Source organism: Alosa alosa, chromosome 16 (assembly GCF_017589495.1).
Source record: "Alosa alosa isolate M-15738 ecotype Scorff River chromosome 16, AALO_Geno_1.1, whole genome shotgun sequence".
Taxonomy (NCBI): domain Eukaryota; kingdom Metazoa; phylum Chordata; class Actinopteri; order Clupeiformes; family Clupeidae; genus Alosa; species Alosa alosa.
The window spans coordinates 8,293,796-8,306,422 of NC_063204.1; the positions used below are offsets into that span (position 1 = coordinate 8,293,796).

A 12,627-nucleotide genomic window follows, 5' to 3' on the forward strand; every position below is an offset into this window, starting at 1 on the left:
TAAATGGTTTGTTCATAGTAAATAAGCATATATACATTATTGTTAATACTTCATAAATGATACAATAATATGTTTTTTATGAAGTAATATTTCCATTATTTAACAGTTGTTACATACACATGCATTAATGATTAGTTAGGGTGAGGATACATATTTTATAAACCACTTCCTAATACTATAATTCATGATTAACTCAGGAGTTACAAGTGGTTAGTTAATGATTGTTATGTCTGTTTTAGTAGAGTGAAGAGGTGACACCAGGCTTAATGTTCAGGAACTTTTACTGGAGAAAACTGCATCGTTACAGTCAAGCATAAAACACTCGCTGAGTTCTCCAAGCGCGAGCATACAACAGAACTCTTCCTAACTATGGTGGCCAGTAAACATCAACAACTTACTTGATGTACTGCAATTCTTAATTAACTACGGTGGCCCGCACATGAGAACTACCCCAATACATAACACCCCTTCCCCCCACTATTCAGAATCCTGGTAGCGCCTTGGGGGAACCCTAAAGGCGTACTGGTCGTTGGAATGTCTCTTGAGGAGTCAGAGCTGGGGCGGCAGTTTCTGAGCTTGTGGAGGATGGGGCAATAGGTGGGACATCAGGTTGGCTGTTGTCCGACAGCTCGTTGTCAGCTTCGTTGCAGGGAGGGCTGCTTAGGCTGTCATCGAAATCTTCACTTATAGCTAAAGGCAGGTGCACGGCGGCTGAGGGGCGTCGTCTCCTGAGTTGGTCCGCATGACGGCGATGCTCTTGACCATTCTCAGTTTGCACTTTGTAAGACAGGGGGCCAGTGATTCCAACAACCTCTCCTGACACCCACTTAGGCCCTTCTCCATAGTGCCTCAAAAACACAGGCTCGTTCACCTGAAAATGCCTCACTGGCCTTTGACCTAGGGCCGCAGCTTCCTGTCTCTTTTGTTGCATGTCTGATGCAAAGTCCGGATGCAGACGGTCCAAAGCTAGTAGTTAGGCGATGACCCATCAACATTTCAGCTGGACTCTTCTGTGTCACCGAATGAGGTGTGGTGTGTTGTGCCAGCAGAAATCTGGCCAATCCTCTTGAACCATTCTTCCCAAAGCCTCCTTTGTCGTCTGCACCATACGCTCAGCTTGCCCATTAGAAGACGGATGGTATGGGGCAGTAGTGGTATGCCTGATGCCGTTACGCTGTACAAACCTTTTGAACTCTGCTGAGGTGAATGCCGTGCCATTGTCTGAGACGATTACATCTGGAAGGCCATGGGTCTCCATGAGCTTACGCAATGTGGTAATTACAGCTGAGGAAGACATAGAGCTCACCAGCTCCACCTCGAACCACTTTGAATATGAATTCACCACAATGAGGAAAGCCTGCAAAATCTATGTGGAGACGGGACCATCTTCTTAAGGTGCACTCCCAGGGATGCACAGGGGCTTTGGGGCGGGGCATGCCGTGATTGCTGACACGTTGAGCAGCCCCTTACCATCTCCTCCACTTGGGCATCTAACCCTGGCCACCAGACATAGCTGCGGGCAATGCCCTTCATGCGGACAATTCCAGGGTGGGCATCATGTAGCAGAGCAAGAACGTCTTTACGCACCTGTTCGGGGATCACCACCCGATTTCCCCACATACACAGTTTTATGGACAGACATTTCGCGGACGCCGCGCCAAAGAATGGACTGAAACGCTTTGTCACTGACACAAATTGGCCACCCGTGCAAAATCCACCGCAAAACTCGCGACAAAACTGGATCTCCTGCTGTCAGCGCCCCAATCTGGTCAGCATGAAGAGGTGCGTCTGGAACCACCTCCAACAGCAACACTTCAAGTGGCGGCGGAGTGTCAGTAAAAGTTGCTGGGAGAGGTAAACGGCTGAGAGCGTCAGCATTGGCCAATTGCTTCCCTGGCCGATAGCAGAGCTCATACTGGTATGCAGAAAGGATCAGACTCCACCGTAACATCCGAGGAGACAAGACTTGAGGCATAGGTTTTGTATGATGTAGTAAGCCCAACAGAGGCTTATGGTCTGTGTAGACCACAAATGGCCTGCCGAATAGATTCTGGTGGAATTTCTGCACAGCAAAAACAATAGCAAGTGCTTCCTTATCAATCTGTGCGTAGTTCCTCTCCGTAGAGGTCATGGTCCTTGAAGCAAAACACACCGGTGCCTCACGGCCATCCGGCTGGACATGGCTGAGTAGGGCTCCAAGCCGATAAGGTGAGGCGTCACACACCAAAACTAGCGGCTTGTCTTCATCGTAATGTACCAGAACATCGTCAGTCTGAAGCAACTGCTTTGCTTTTATGTAGGCCGTTTCATGTTCTCTGGTCCACCTCCACGATGCTGATTGATCCAATAGGCGATGCAGGGGCTCTAGCACAGTAGCTTTGTCGCGCAGGAAACAGTTGTAAAAATTCAGTAGGCCCAAAAAGGCTTGGAGTTCGGTCTTGTTGCGTGGAATGGGTGCACCTTGTATGGCAGCCACCTTCTCATGTGTTGGTCTGATTCCATCTTTATCTACCCGGAATCCCAAAAACTCCACTTCTTTAGCTCCAAAAGAGCACTTTTCTTTTTGCAGCCGCAGGCCCGCCTCAGCAAACCGCTGGAACACCTCATCCAGATGCTGGTCATAACGAGTGTGTCCCGTTATTAAAATATCGTCGAGATATGGCTGGAATAATAGGAATAATGCTTTACAAATGAAGAATACAGCATTTAATTATAGTTTACAAATAGATGCTTAACAGTGTGTAATAGAAGAAAACAGAAACTCTTGCATGGTTGTTGTAGGTCTTTCTATCTGGGCCAAGGTATTGTAGTGAATAAGGAGCTGGACTAGCATGCAGTAGCCTGTAAAGATAGGGGTTCGATTCCCGGCTTTCACTGTTGTGTCAATGGCCTTCAATTTAATTGACATGTGTACGTCGCTTGTCTGCTAAATTAATGAATGTGAATATAATCTTTACAACTCATTTGAAAATGTGTTGGAAGGCATAGAAAGTCCTCACTTCAGATAAGCTCACAAAATATCATTAACTAACCACTTGTAACTCCTGACTTAATCATGAATTATAGTATTAGGAAGTGGTTTATAAAATATGTATCCTCACCCTAACTAATCATTAGTGCATGTGTATGTAACAACTGTTAAATAATGGAAATATTACTTCATCAACAAAATATTATTGCATCATAAAGTATTAACAATAATTTATAAACATATTTTAGATATATGCTTATTTACTATGAACAACCTAGTTATAACTGTGTGTACAAATACTTTATTTATGAGATTTAACATAGGAGCATTGCTTTACAAATGATGAACAAAGCATTTTGTAATAGTGGTGGTGTATGTGGTGGTAAGTGGTGTATAATGGGAACATATTTTCATTCATAAGTGCTTGTTTCATTATTTATTAAGTATAAATCATATACTTACCAAATATATTTTTGGATAGGCTTATTTACTATGAACAAACCATTTATAACTGTGTGAACAAATGCTTTACCGATTATCAATTATGTATGAACAAGAAATTACTAATGATGAACAAACCATTAACTAATAAGTAACAAAGGCTTAATAAATGATGAATTGTATGTAATTATTATAAAGTGTTACCAGAGGGTCCCCGTCGAGACTCTCATCCTCTGTGATCCCTCATCAGTGCAATGATGTACCTACTGCTTTGCGTTCTAGGGATAGTTTTGGGATCTTCAAAAAGTGTCTAAAAACTAATTTGTTTACCTTAACTTAATTGTGGGTTGTTTATGTTCATTGTTATTGTTATTATTCTGTTAAATGTTATTTAGTCTATGTGTGCTTTGTCTTTATAGTCCAAGGCTTTATCGCAATTCAAAGCTATAAATCCATTTCCCATAAAGTTCCTCAGACAGGATGAGAATGGACTCAAACCTACTGTTGATTGCCGGTTTAGATGATGGCTGAGACGGTGTTGGATGTCTCCCCGGCGCCAAGATAACCTTGTTTCCCCATCAGGGGGGGAAGCAACACAGAGTGACGTATCCATGGGGTGTCATCTCTGTCTCATGCCATTATCTCCGAAAGTGTCTCGGAAAGCACCCAGGGTAAGCAGGATGACGACACACGCATGCTGATTGCGGTGAGATCTGATTAAGTAGAGCAGGCTGTGTGAGGCAGGAAATACTTAAATCCACAAGATTCACTCAAGCGTCTGGCCGAGGAGCCAAATAGCATCTTATCAGAGGACCTCTCTCTGATATCTACACACACAAAGACTAATAGTTCAGATTCACACTGACCTCCACATCAGCGGTCTGGCTACAGCTGAACCATAATTTCTTCATGCCATATCCTAACATGATTCCATATGTAATACATCTAGGTGACATTACTGTATCTTTTGAAGTTGTTTTTTTTTAAAACAGTCTTTTGTTCACTCCTGGTCAGGTGCTGCCACACGTTGTTTATGTAAGACTGAGGCTATAGTATAGGCTATAATAGGCACCATGTATGGGAGGAAATTTAAACAGAAGCCCTGCATGTATTGAATGACATACTGCTCTCGGATGGATTTATCTGTACTGCTGTTGTTCCAGGCATTCTGTCAACACATGCCCATCAATCCATCAATCATTTATCAACAATGCCATGCTCCTGTCTCCTGTGGGAATGTGGCATTACATAAATGGTTACAGGTTATACACAGTAAATGTTCAAAACCTCAACACGATCATGTTGCATGGCTTCATTTGATTGCAGTGTTCATGTTAACAACTTCAACACAGTCTATGTTTCATGTTGTATGGCTTCATTTGATTGCAGTGTTTGTGTTTAAAACTTCAACACAGTCTATGTTTCATGTTGTATGGCTTCATTTGATTGCAGTGTTTGTGTTTAAAACTTCAACACAGTCTATGTTTCATGTTGTATGGCTTCATTTGATTGCAGTGTTTGTGTTTAAAACTTCAACACAGTCTATGTTTCATGTTGTATGGCTTCATTTGATTGCAGTGTTCGTGTTTAAAACTTCAACACAGTCTATGTTTCATGTTGCATGGCTTCATTTGATTGCAGTGTTCGTGTTTAAAACTTCAACACAGTGTATGTTTCATGTTGTATGGCTTCATTTGATTGCAGTGTTCGTGTTTAAAACTTCAACACAGTGTATGTTTCATGTTGCATGGCTTCATTTGATTGCAGTGTTTGTGTTAAAAACTTGAACACAGTGTATGTTTCATGTTGCATGGCTTCATTTGATTGAGGCCCTTTTATTACTACTCATCTTAAATCATAGCGTGATGAATGATTAGAGGCAGTGAACATTAGAAGAATCGTGTTTTTTTAATTAACTTAATTGCTATTCATTTTGAAATTACCTTGCCTGTCAGAGCTTGAGAGTTTAATTACTTTTCCATGGTGACGTTCAGTGGAACAGCAAGCAAAATATAGTTACACTATGATGAAAAGATTTGCCATTGCCATTGTTTAATTAATGGACTTGATCAGACATAGAGATCTTTTTGGAGTGACTGCTTTGACTTTTCATATTCAAATCAAAACAGCATGCAACCAAAAACAGTGATTTCACTGTACTGCTTTAGTTTGCTTTTAGATACATACAAATATACATATTTTACGTGTTGCAAAAAACAGTATTTCACTGGGGAACTTTAATTGTACGTTCCCAACTTTGTTTGGGCAGCTGGTCAGAGAGGTCTTTGAGTGAAGCTCATACTGTAATCTAAAGCCCATACCACCACTCACAGACAAAAACCCCAGAGCCCTACGTAAACATTGAGTCAGATGTGCACTAACCATAATGAGCATACCTGTCAACACTCCCGTTTTTCACGGGTTTCTCCCGTATTTCAAGGTCATCTCCCAGCACCCTCCCGTTTTGTTATTTCTCCCGGAAATTTGCATGGCCATCAAACTTCATTTTAAAATCATTGATCCATTCAGGTTGCCAGATTGTGTATGAAATACACCCTACACATACACGATCACTTAGTTTCAATTTCAACCGTTTTGTTATAGGCTAAAACCTGGCAACCCAAAAGCCAAATAAGGAAGCGGGTGCCAACGGTGCAGCCTGAGTCTCGTCGTAAGCAAGCGGGCTAGTTGAATGGCCTACTCCAGAACTAGCTGTTGTGAAATTGTTGGGAATTTAATTGATTAACACATCACATAAACTGTTATTGAGTGTTGTTGATACACTGAACTTGTTCCCTCGGAACCAAATCTGACAGCAAGCAGCTTTGGAGTTTTGAAAGTAGGCTGCAGGATACAAATGGCATGCGTAAGGTAATGGTAAGGTAAAAGCAATGACCGAAATGCAGTGTTGACACACGTGTATGAAACGTATTAAATATGCAAACACAGATCCGGTATAAACACTGTCCCCCCCCCCGGCCGAACAACAATCTCCCGTTTTTGGAAAGCTAAATGTTGACAGGTATGATAATGAGCTCCTCTGATCCTAGCCCCTGCACAGCTTATCTCACAAACACTTAATATTTTCAGTCTCAAGTGCTACATTCCATGTGTTCTTATTGAGTCACAGCCCTGCTGTATTTTTTTTATTATTTCATGCATGTGAAAAGGCTCATTGTGGAATCCTGAAGAGAGGTGCATTCCTGAAGTGCCAGACATGTCTGATGTCCTGGGTGTATCAGTATGAGTATTGCAGAAACAATGTGAGAGACCTGCAGCATCGTGAGGAATCCACAGGTGCCTGGTCTATTTGCGTCCTGATGAATGAAGGGAGAGGACTGTGGAGGTGCTGTGGATGCAGGGCTCCCTGGGCTTGGCACGGCTGACCTGATTTTCTTAATGACTCAAATCTGGTGCCCAGGAGGGCCTTCCTCTGCCACGCTCCCCAGCAGGGTGACGTCGGCACGGGCACACATGAAAGGAGTGTGGCCTAATTACCGCAGCTATCCTCATCAAATACCCCTGCTACCAGAGAGAGAGAGAGAGAGAGGTGAGGGATACCGGTTGAAGACAGGGCGAGAGGGAGGTGCTGGGGTGGTGCTGTGGAGGTGGTGCTGTGGTGGTGGTGCTAGTGGGATGGTGCTGGAGTGGTGATGGGGTGGTGGTGGTGGTGCTGGTAGGGTGGTGATGGGGTGGTGGTGTTGTTGGGGTGGTGGTGCGGTGGTTGTGGTGTTGCCTGGGGTGTTGGGATATTTCCTTCCTCTTGTTTGGTAAACACAGCTTAAGGGTAATATTTGAGTAATTATCACCATGGTGTTGTATGTGTGTCTTTCTCTATGTGTGTATGTGTGTGTGTGTGTGTGATGTGTACACGCAAAGTGTGTGTGTGTGTGTGTGTGTGTTTAGTGAGCACAATGTCACATATCATGAGGTGCCAGGTTGTGCCTGGGCTCTTTTTCACTAGTGTGTGGGACCCCTCTGCTGGTGAAGAAGCAGGAGCATTTTTATTTCATTATATCACGTGTGCACATGTGTCAGCGCAGTAATAAAGAAAGAATGAAAGAAGGAAAGAAAGAAAGAATGAATAAATGAGAGAAAGAAAGAAAGAAAGAATAAAAAAGAAAGAAAGAAAGACAGAAATAAAGAAACCATAGCAGCTACTTTTCCTCTAATTTGCAGGCTATAATTTATATTGTTACCAAAGAATGAAAGAAGGTTGGTGAAAGTGGTAGGCTATACTAGGGTGAATTGAACACTCTGATCTCTGAGACATAATTAATTCCCTGCTGAAAAAGCCTGACCAGCTTAAGGTAGTTTGCTGGTTGACCAGCTTGTTTGACCACCCTATGATAGTTGACCAGCTAGACCAGCAAAACTTGAAAACCATACCTTCAGCTGAATTACCATCTGGTTTTGCTTCTCATACCACCTCAAGTTGGTAATTTGGTATACCAAGTTGGTAATTTGGTTGGTAATTTAGCTGGTGATGCTGATCTACACTGCTGGTTTAGCTGGCCATGCCAGCTTATGTTGGTATTCTAGCAAACCAGCATGATCATACACCAACAATGTCAAGCTTGGCAGGCTGGCCTCCAGCATGACCATCATACACCAACAATGTCAAGCATGGCAGGCTGACCTCCAGCATGACCATCATACACCAACAATGTCAAGCTTGGCAGGCTGGCCTCCAGCATAACCATCTTACAGCGATCTACAGGTAAGAAGCTGCTTTCACATGCAAGCTGCCAGATGGGTCACCACAGTGCTGGGCCAAGTGTTGACTCATAGCGTTCCGTTCTTGAAGCGTATGCAACAAAAAATGAAATCAGAAAAATGAGATTAGTAGTCTTCTAAAACACCTGAGTTGTGCCCCTGCCCGATGTAGCCTAGATGTGAGAGTGGCATACATTCCTGGTGTTATTCTGACCTCTAAAACAGACAGTTGAGAAAATTAGGAGAAAAAAAAATACTGTATGTGTGCAAGAGTAATGGAAAAAAAAACAGGTTTATCACTATAAGCACTACTGTAAACAGCCAAATATATACTGCATGGAATTACCACCACATCATAAAATGGCATAGTCTGCATAGTCTGTCTGCCTCTAAACCCCCTCCATGTTTGGATACTGTCTGTCCACTAGACACTTTTTACCACTGTCTTTCTGCCTCACTGTTTGCGTGCTATATTAGCACATTAGCACATACTGTATGCATAACCTCTCCCTCCATGCCACAGCCGAACTTTCTTAAAATAGTTATATGACTTATAGACTTATTCTTGCACTGTTGCACTGTTGGACTTACTCATTTGCACTATCACCATGACCACTATCACCATTGCACTATCACTATGACACTCACAAAGAGCACCTTTGTGTTGCCCCCTGCAGGTAACCCCCAGAACCTAGTCAACGTCAGCCGTTTTCAGACGTAACCCCAGGCCTAGGCAGTTAAGACCTACGATACCCCCTTGAGGTTATTGTTGATAGCAGGGACCTACTGTCGAGTGAAGTCGCACGTCTTCCCTCTGCGGCGCAGATAACCAATTACTCCTATTTTAAATATCCCCCTTGGAAGTTGATCAGGCTTCCGTGGTGGATTTATTGAGATGTTTATGAAATAAGGAGCGACTACGCCTAGGCCTCGAACAGTTGGCTAACGTGCGAAGATGTTTGACCCTAGAATTTATCTAGAGACACAGGTTATAGGCTACTTCTTGCTCAGGTTTTATAAGGATGGAGATTTTATTAGTCCAACTAACCCAAGTCTTAGACAGAGCAGATGAATAACCACAGAAGAAACCAGTTATCTTACCCTCCTGCTGGAATTCGTAGAAAAACCAAGAAAAGACAAAAATACTGCTTGAAGAATTGGATGCCAAGGTTAAATGAGTTCTTTACTTTTCAGCACTTTGGTGATGTTACAAAATGCGGCGTAATATCCACTTGCAGGTTACAATGTTGTAGAAAATATAAAAAGAGTAAATCCACAAAATAGGAAAATAGTAAATCCACACATGGAGAAGAGATTACAATAAAAATGGTAATTCCACATATGGAGAAAAAGAGAATAGAAGGAAAAAAGTAAGTCCTCAAAAAAAGGGAAAAAGTCAGCTGATTGTCTTCTGCAGTCACTCTCTGTCGGAGTAGCAGGTCTGATATCTGCAACAGGTTCCACGGAGTTTCGGTCCGCGACTCAGCCTGGCACGACGTCTAACACTTTGCTTCTCAACGAATTTCGGAGGACGAATTCTAACAACCGCACGCGACATCATAAACCAAAAACCCAACGAGTTGAAGGAAGGAAAAAAGAAGAAGCAGCCCCGATCATTAGGTTCGACCCCTATTTATACTAGGTGGACTTAACCTCCCCCACACATTCCTGAGACAAATCAATCCTATTTTCCCACGACAGTTTAGAACCTTCTAGAAGTTCCCACGATGGCTGGGAATATTCTCACGGTAGCTGGGAAAATTCTCACGATAGCTAATACATTCTAGAAGTCACTGATCTTAACCAACAATTTAAGATGACACGCATTAACATACTTCTCCGGGTTACATTTCGGAGATGATACATTACATTCAGGTTTACAGATAGTTTCCAGAGGTTACACAAACAGTTTACATTTAATGGCAATTATAACCATGTGACACATTACATTTAGCAACATACACTTTTACAGTCATCAAGAGAGATCGGTTACATTCTTACAGGTTACAAACACTTATGGCATTAACTCTTCACGCAATGCAATCTGAATACATTCATTTAAACAGTTTAAGGCACTTTACCCATTTCACAGTTTGAGACATACAATTCTTTACATGCATAATTCCCTAGACTTTACAAGGTCAGGCTACTAAAATACTTGTAATGATACATTTCATTCATCGCACTTTATTATTTATTATGAGGTCATTGTTTGCAGTTATGGTTCATTTTCCATTCTTTTATTCACATTCAATAATCATTAACTATTTCTGAGGTCAGGGTGATCTGGTTTAGTAATCCTGCACATTGTTCAACATCTGCTTCAACACATTCATTCATTTCGCTTTCAGGTGAACTTAATTCAAGAGTAGGTTGCAAGGTCATTGGTTTAACATTACGATTCAATTCCTGGTCAGTTTCTTTCCTAATTTGTCTAATCATATTTTCTAGATCAGAGAGATTACCTTGATAGCTAGCGCTGAATCTAGCCTTTCTGCGTTTTCGCCTTGTAAGACGTATTGATTTTGTGCTATCGCTCTGGGGTCCATACGGTTGGTGTTCTGGCAACACGTCACCTTGCCTACCTTACTATGCAGAGAGAATCACAGGCTCAGTCCCTGCCTCAGTCATTGCAAGCGCCTCTTGATTGATTAATCACCACTATGTGGATACTGTTTTTAGAATTTATTTAGATTAAGTGTTAGTATAATTTGTATTTTAGTATATTTAGTATATTCTTTATCTTCTACTGTCCTTATTGCTTAGTTGTGTTTTTATATTATATACTTTTAATTACCTTTTCTGCTGTTAGTGAATGTGTGTGTGTGTGTTGTCTGTATGCTACCTTGAATTTCCCCAGGGGATCAATAAAGTATCTATCTATCTATCTATCTATCTATCTATCTATCTATCTAAAATATAGGCCTACTGATGCACTAGAGAAGCTCAATGACAACTAAATGAAAAAAAAAAAAAACTCCAGTCATCCAACTTCAGCCATCCTTGAGTGTGGCAACCACAATTTAAATTGGTTACCTTGGATTTGAACTCCACATTGTTGTGGTAGGTTACAATAAGATGTCCTCTCAACCACAATAGGCTGTTTTGTATTGTTAAAGTAAAACTTCAGCACTGTAATGGATTTTTAGTATACAGACCATATTTTGTGTGGATTCCACTAAGACGCATACTTTTCAACATTTCTATTAAACAGAGGGTCAGAACAGTCTCCTGGAGAAAATAGCTGTCCATATCTACTGTAGTGAGATTTGTCTTCCTATTTGCACCGGCCGAGGTAATTTAAGTTTAATTAGAAGAAGTGCCTATAGTTCAAAGCAGCTCATAATAAAACATTTCCATCCCCAAACACAACTATGAATCAAATATGCTTAATAAGTCATGGGTGAATATTAATATATAATTGAAGAAAATCATCTTTAGACATTAACATATCTATGATCTACAGTCAGAAGCGAAAGAAAAATGTTAATTATATTAAGCTATATAATTCATGTAGTCAAATAAAAAATTCACTTGCTCGAATCTATAAATAAACCTGGCTACTTTGCATGTGCATCCATTGGGGGCAAAAATGCATGAGGATGCAGCAAGATGAGGATTAAATTGCCACCGCACTCAGGCCTCCATCTGCCTAAGGTGATTTATTCCATTATCTAATCATGGGGAATCACAGGCAACGCCACATACTGTAAGGGTCCCTTGCTATGTCCATAATTGTCATATCATCTTCATTAAAAGTGATTTTTACATTAATGCATATTCCATCACTCTCCTCATTATCTCAAGTGTTTAGAGAGAAAGGAAAAAAACAGAGAAAGGAAAAAAATAATAAAAGAGAGAAAATATCTCTATCGTCTTGCTTTCTCAGCACACGAGTGCAGCACACGTGAAAGGGCCCAATCTGAAAACCAAAGGCTGCAGTGTTTTTTTTATTTTTTATTTATTTATGGATTGTTTTGTTTTTCTGAGAATTGTGCAGGATTGAAACGCCGACAACAATTACGTTGGCGGAGGCTTTATAATATTTTAGCTTTACTGTAATTACAACAACAAGACTCCGTTCAATTTGCTTGCTGACAGTTCACCTAATTGCATTACTGATCTGAAGTTCTCCTTCTCCTTCCCATCTGCTCCAGAACTCCGATGGGCTATTTCTGGACTGGCAGCCATCTTGCCTCATCTCTTGTCAAGATGGACAAAGATAGCATTTCTTTTTTTTTGTAATTTCTTCAGGGATGTTAAGCCTGAGCAGTGACAGTAGGAATAAAAGTGTGGCAAGCGTAATGTGCTTGTCACAAAGTCACTCATAAAGATGATAATTTTAAAGTCTCTGAGCTTGGATATGTTAAAAAGTGATGAAAAGTATATTTATGCTGCATTTAGGCAGTCTTTAACTTATTACTTTACCCACACATCATTTACGGGTAATGCAGGGAAGAGGTTAATATGTATCAATAGGGTTGGGTATCGTTTGGGTT

General features: G+C 41.2%; 1 pseudogene; it reads right to left on the bottom strand.

Moving 5' to 3' along the window:
• Positions 1-511: 511 nt before the first annotated feature.
• LOC125309848 lies at positions 512-12,319 on the bottom strand (annotated as a pseudogene).
• Positions 12,320-12,627: the final 308 nt, after the last annotated feature.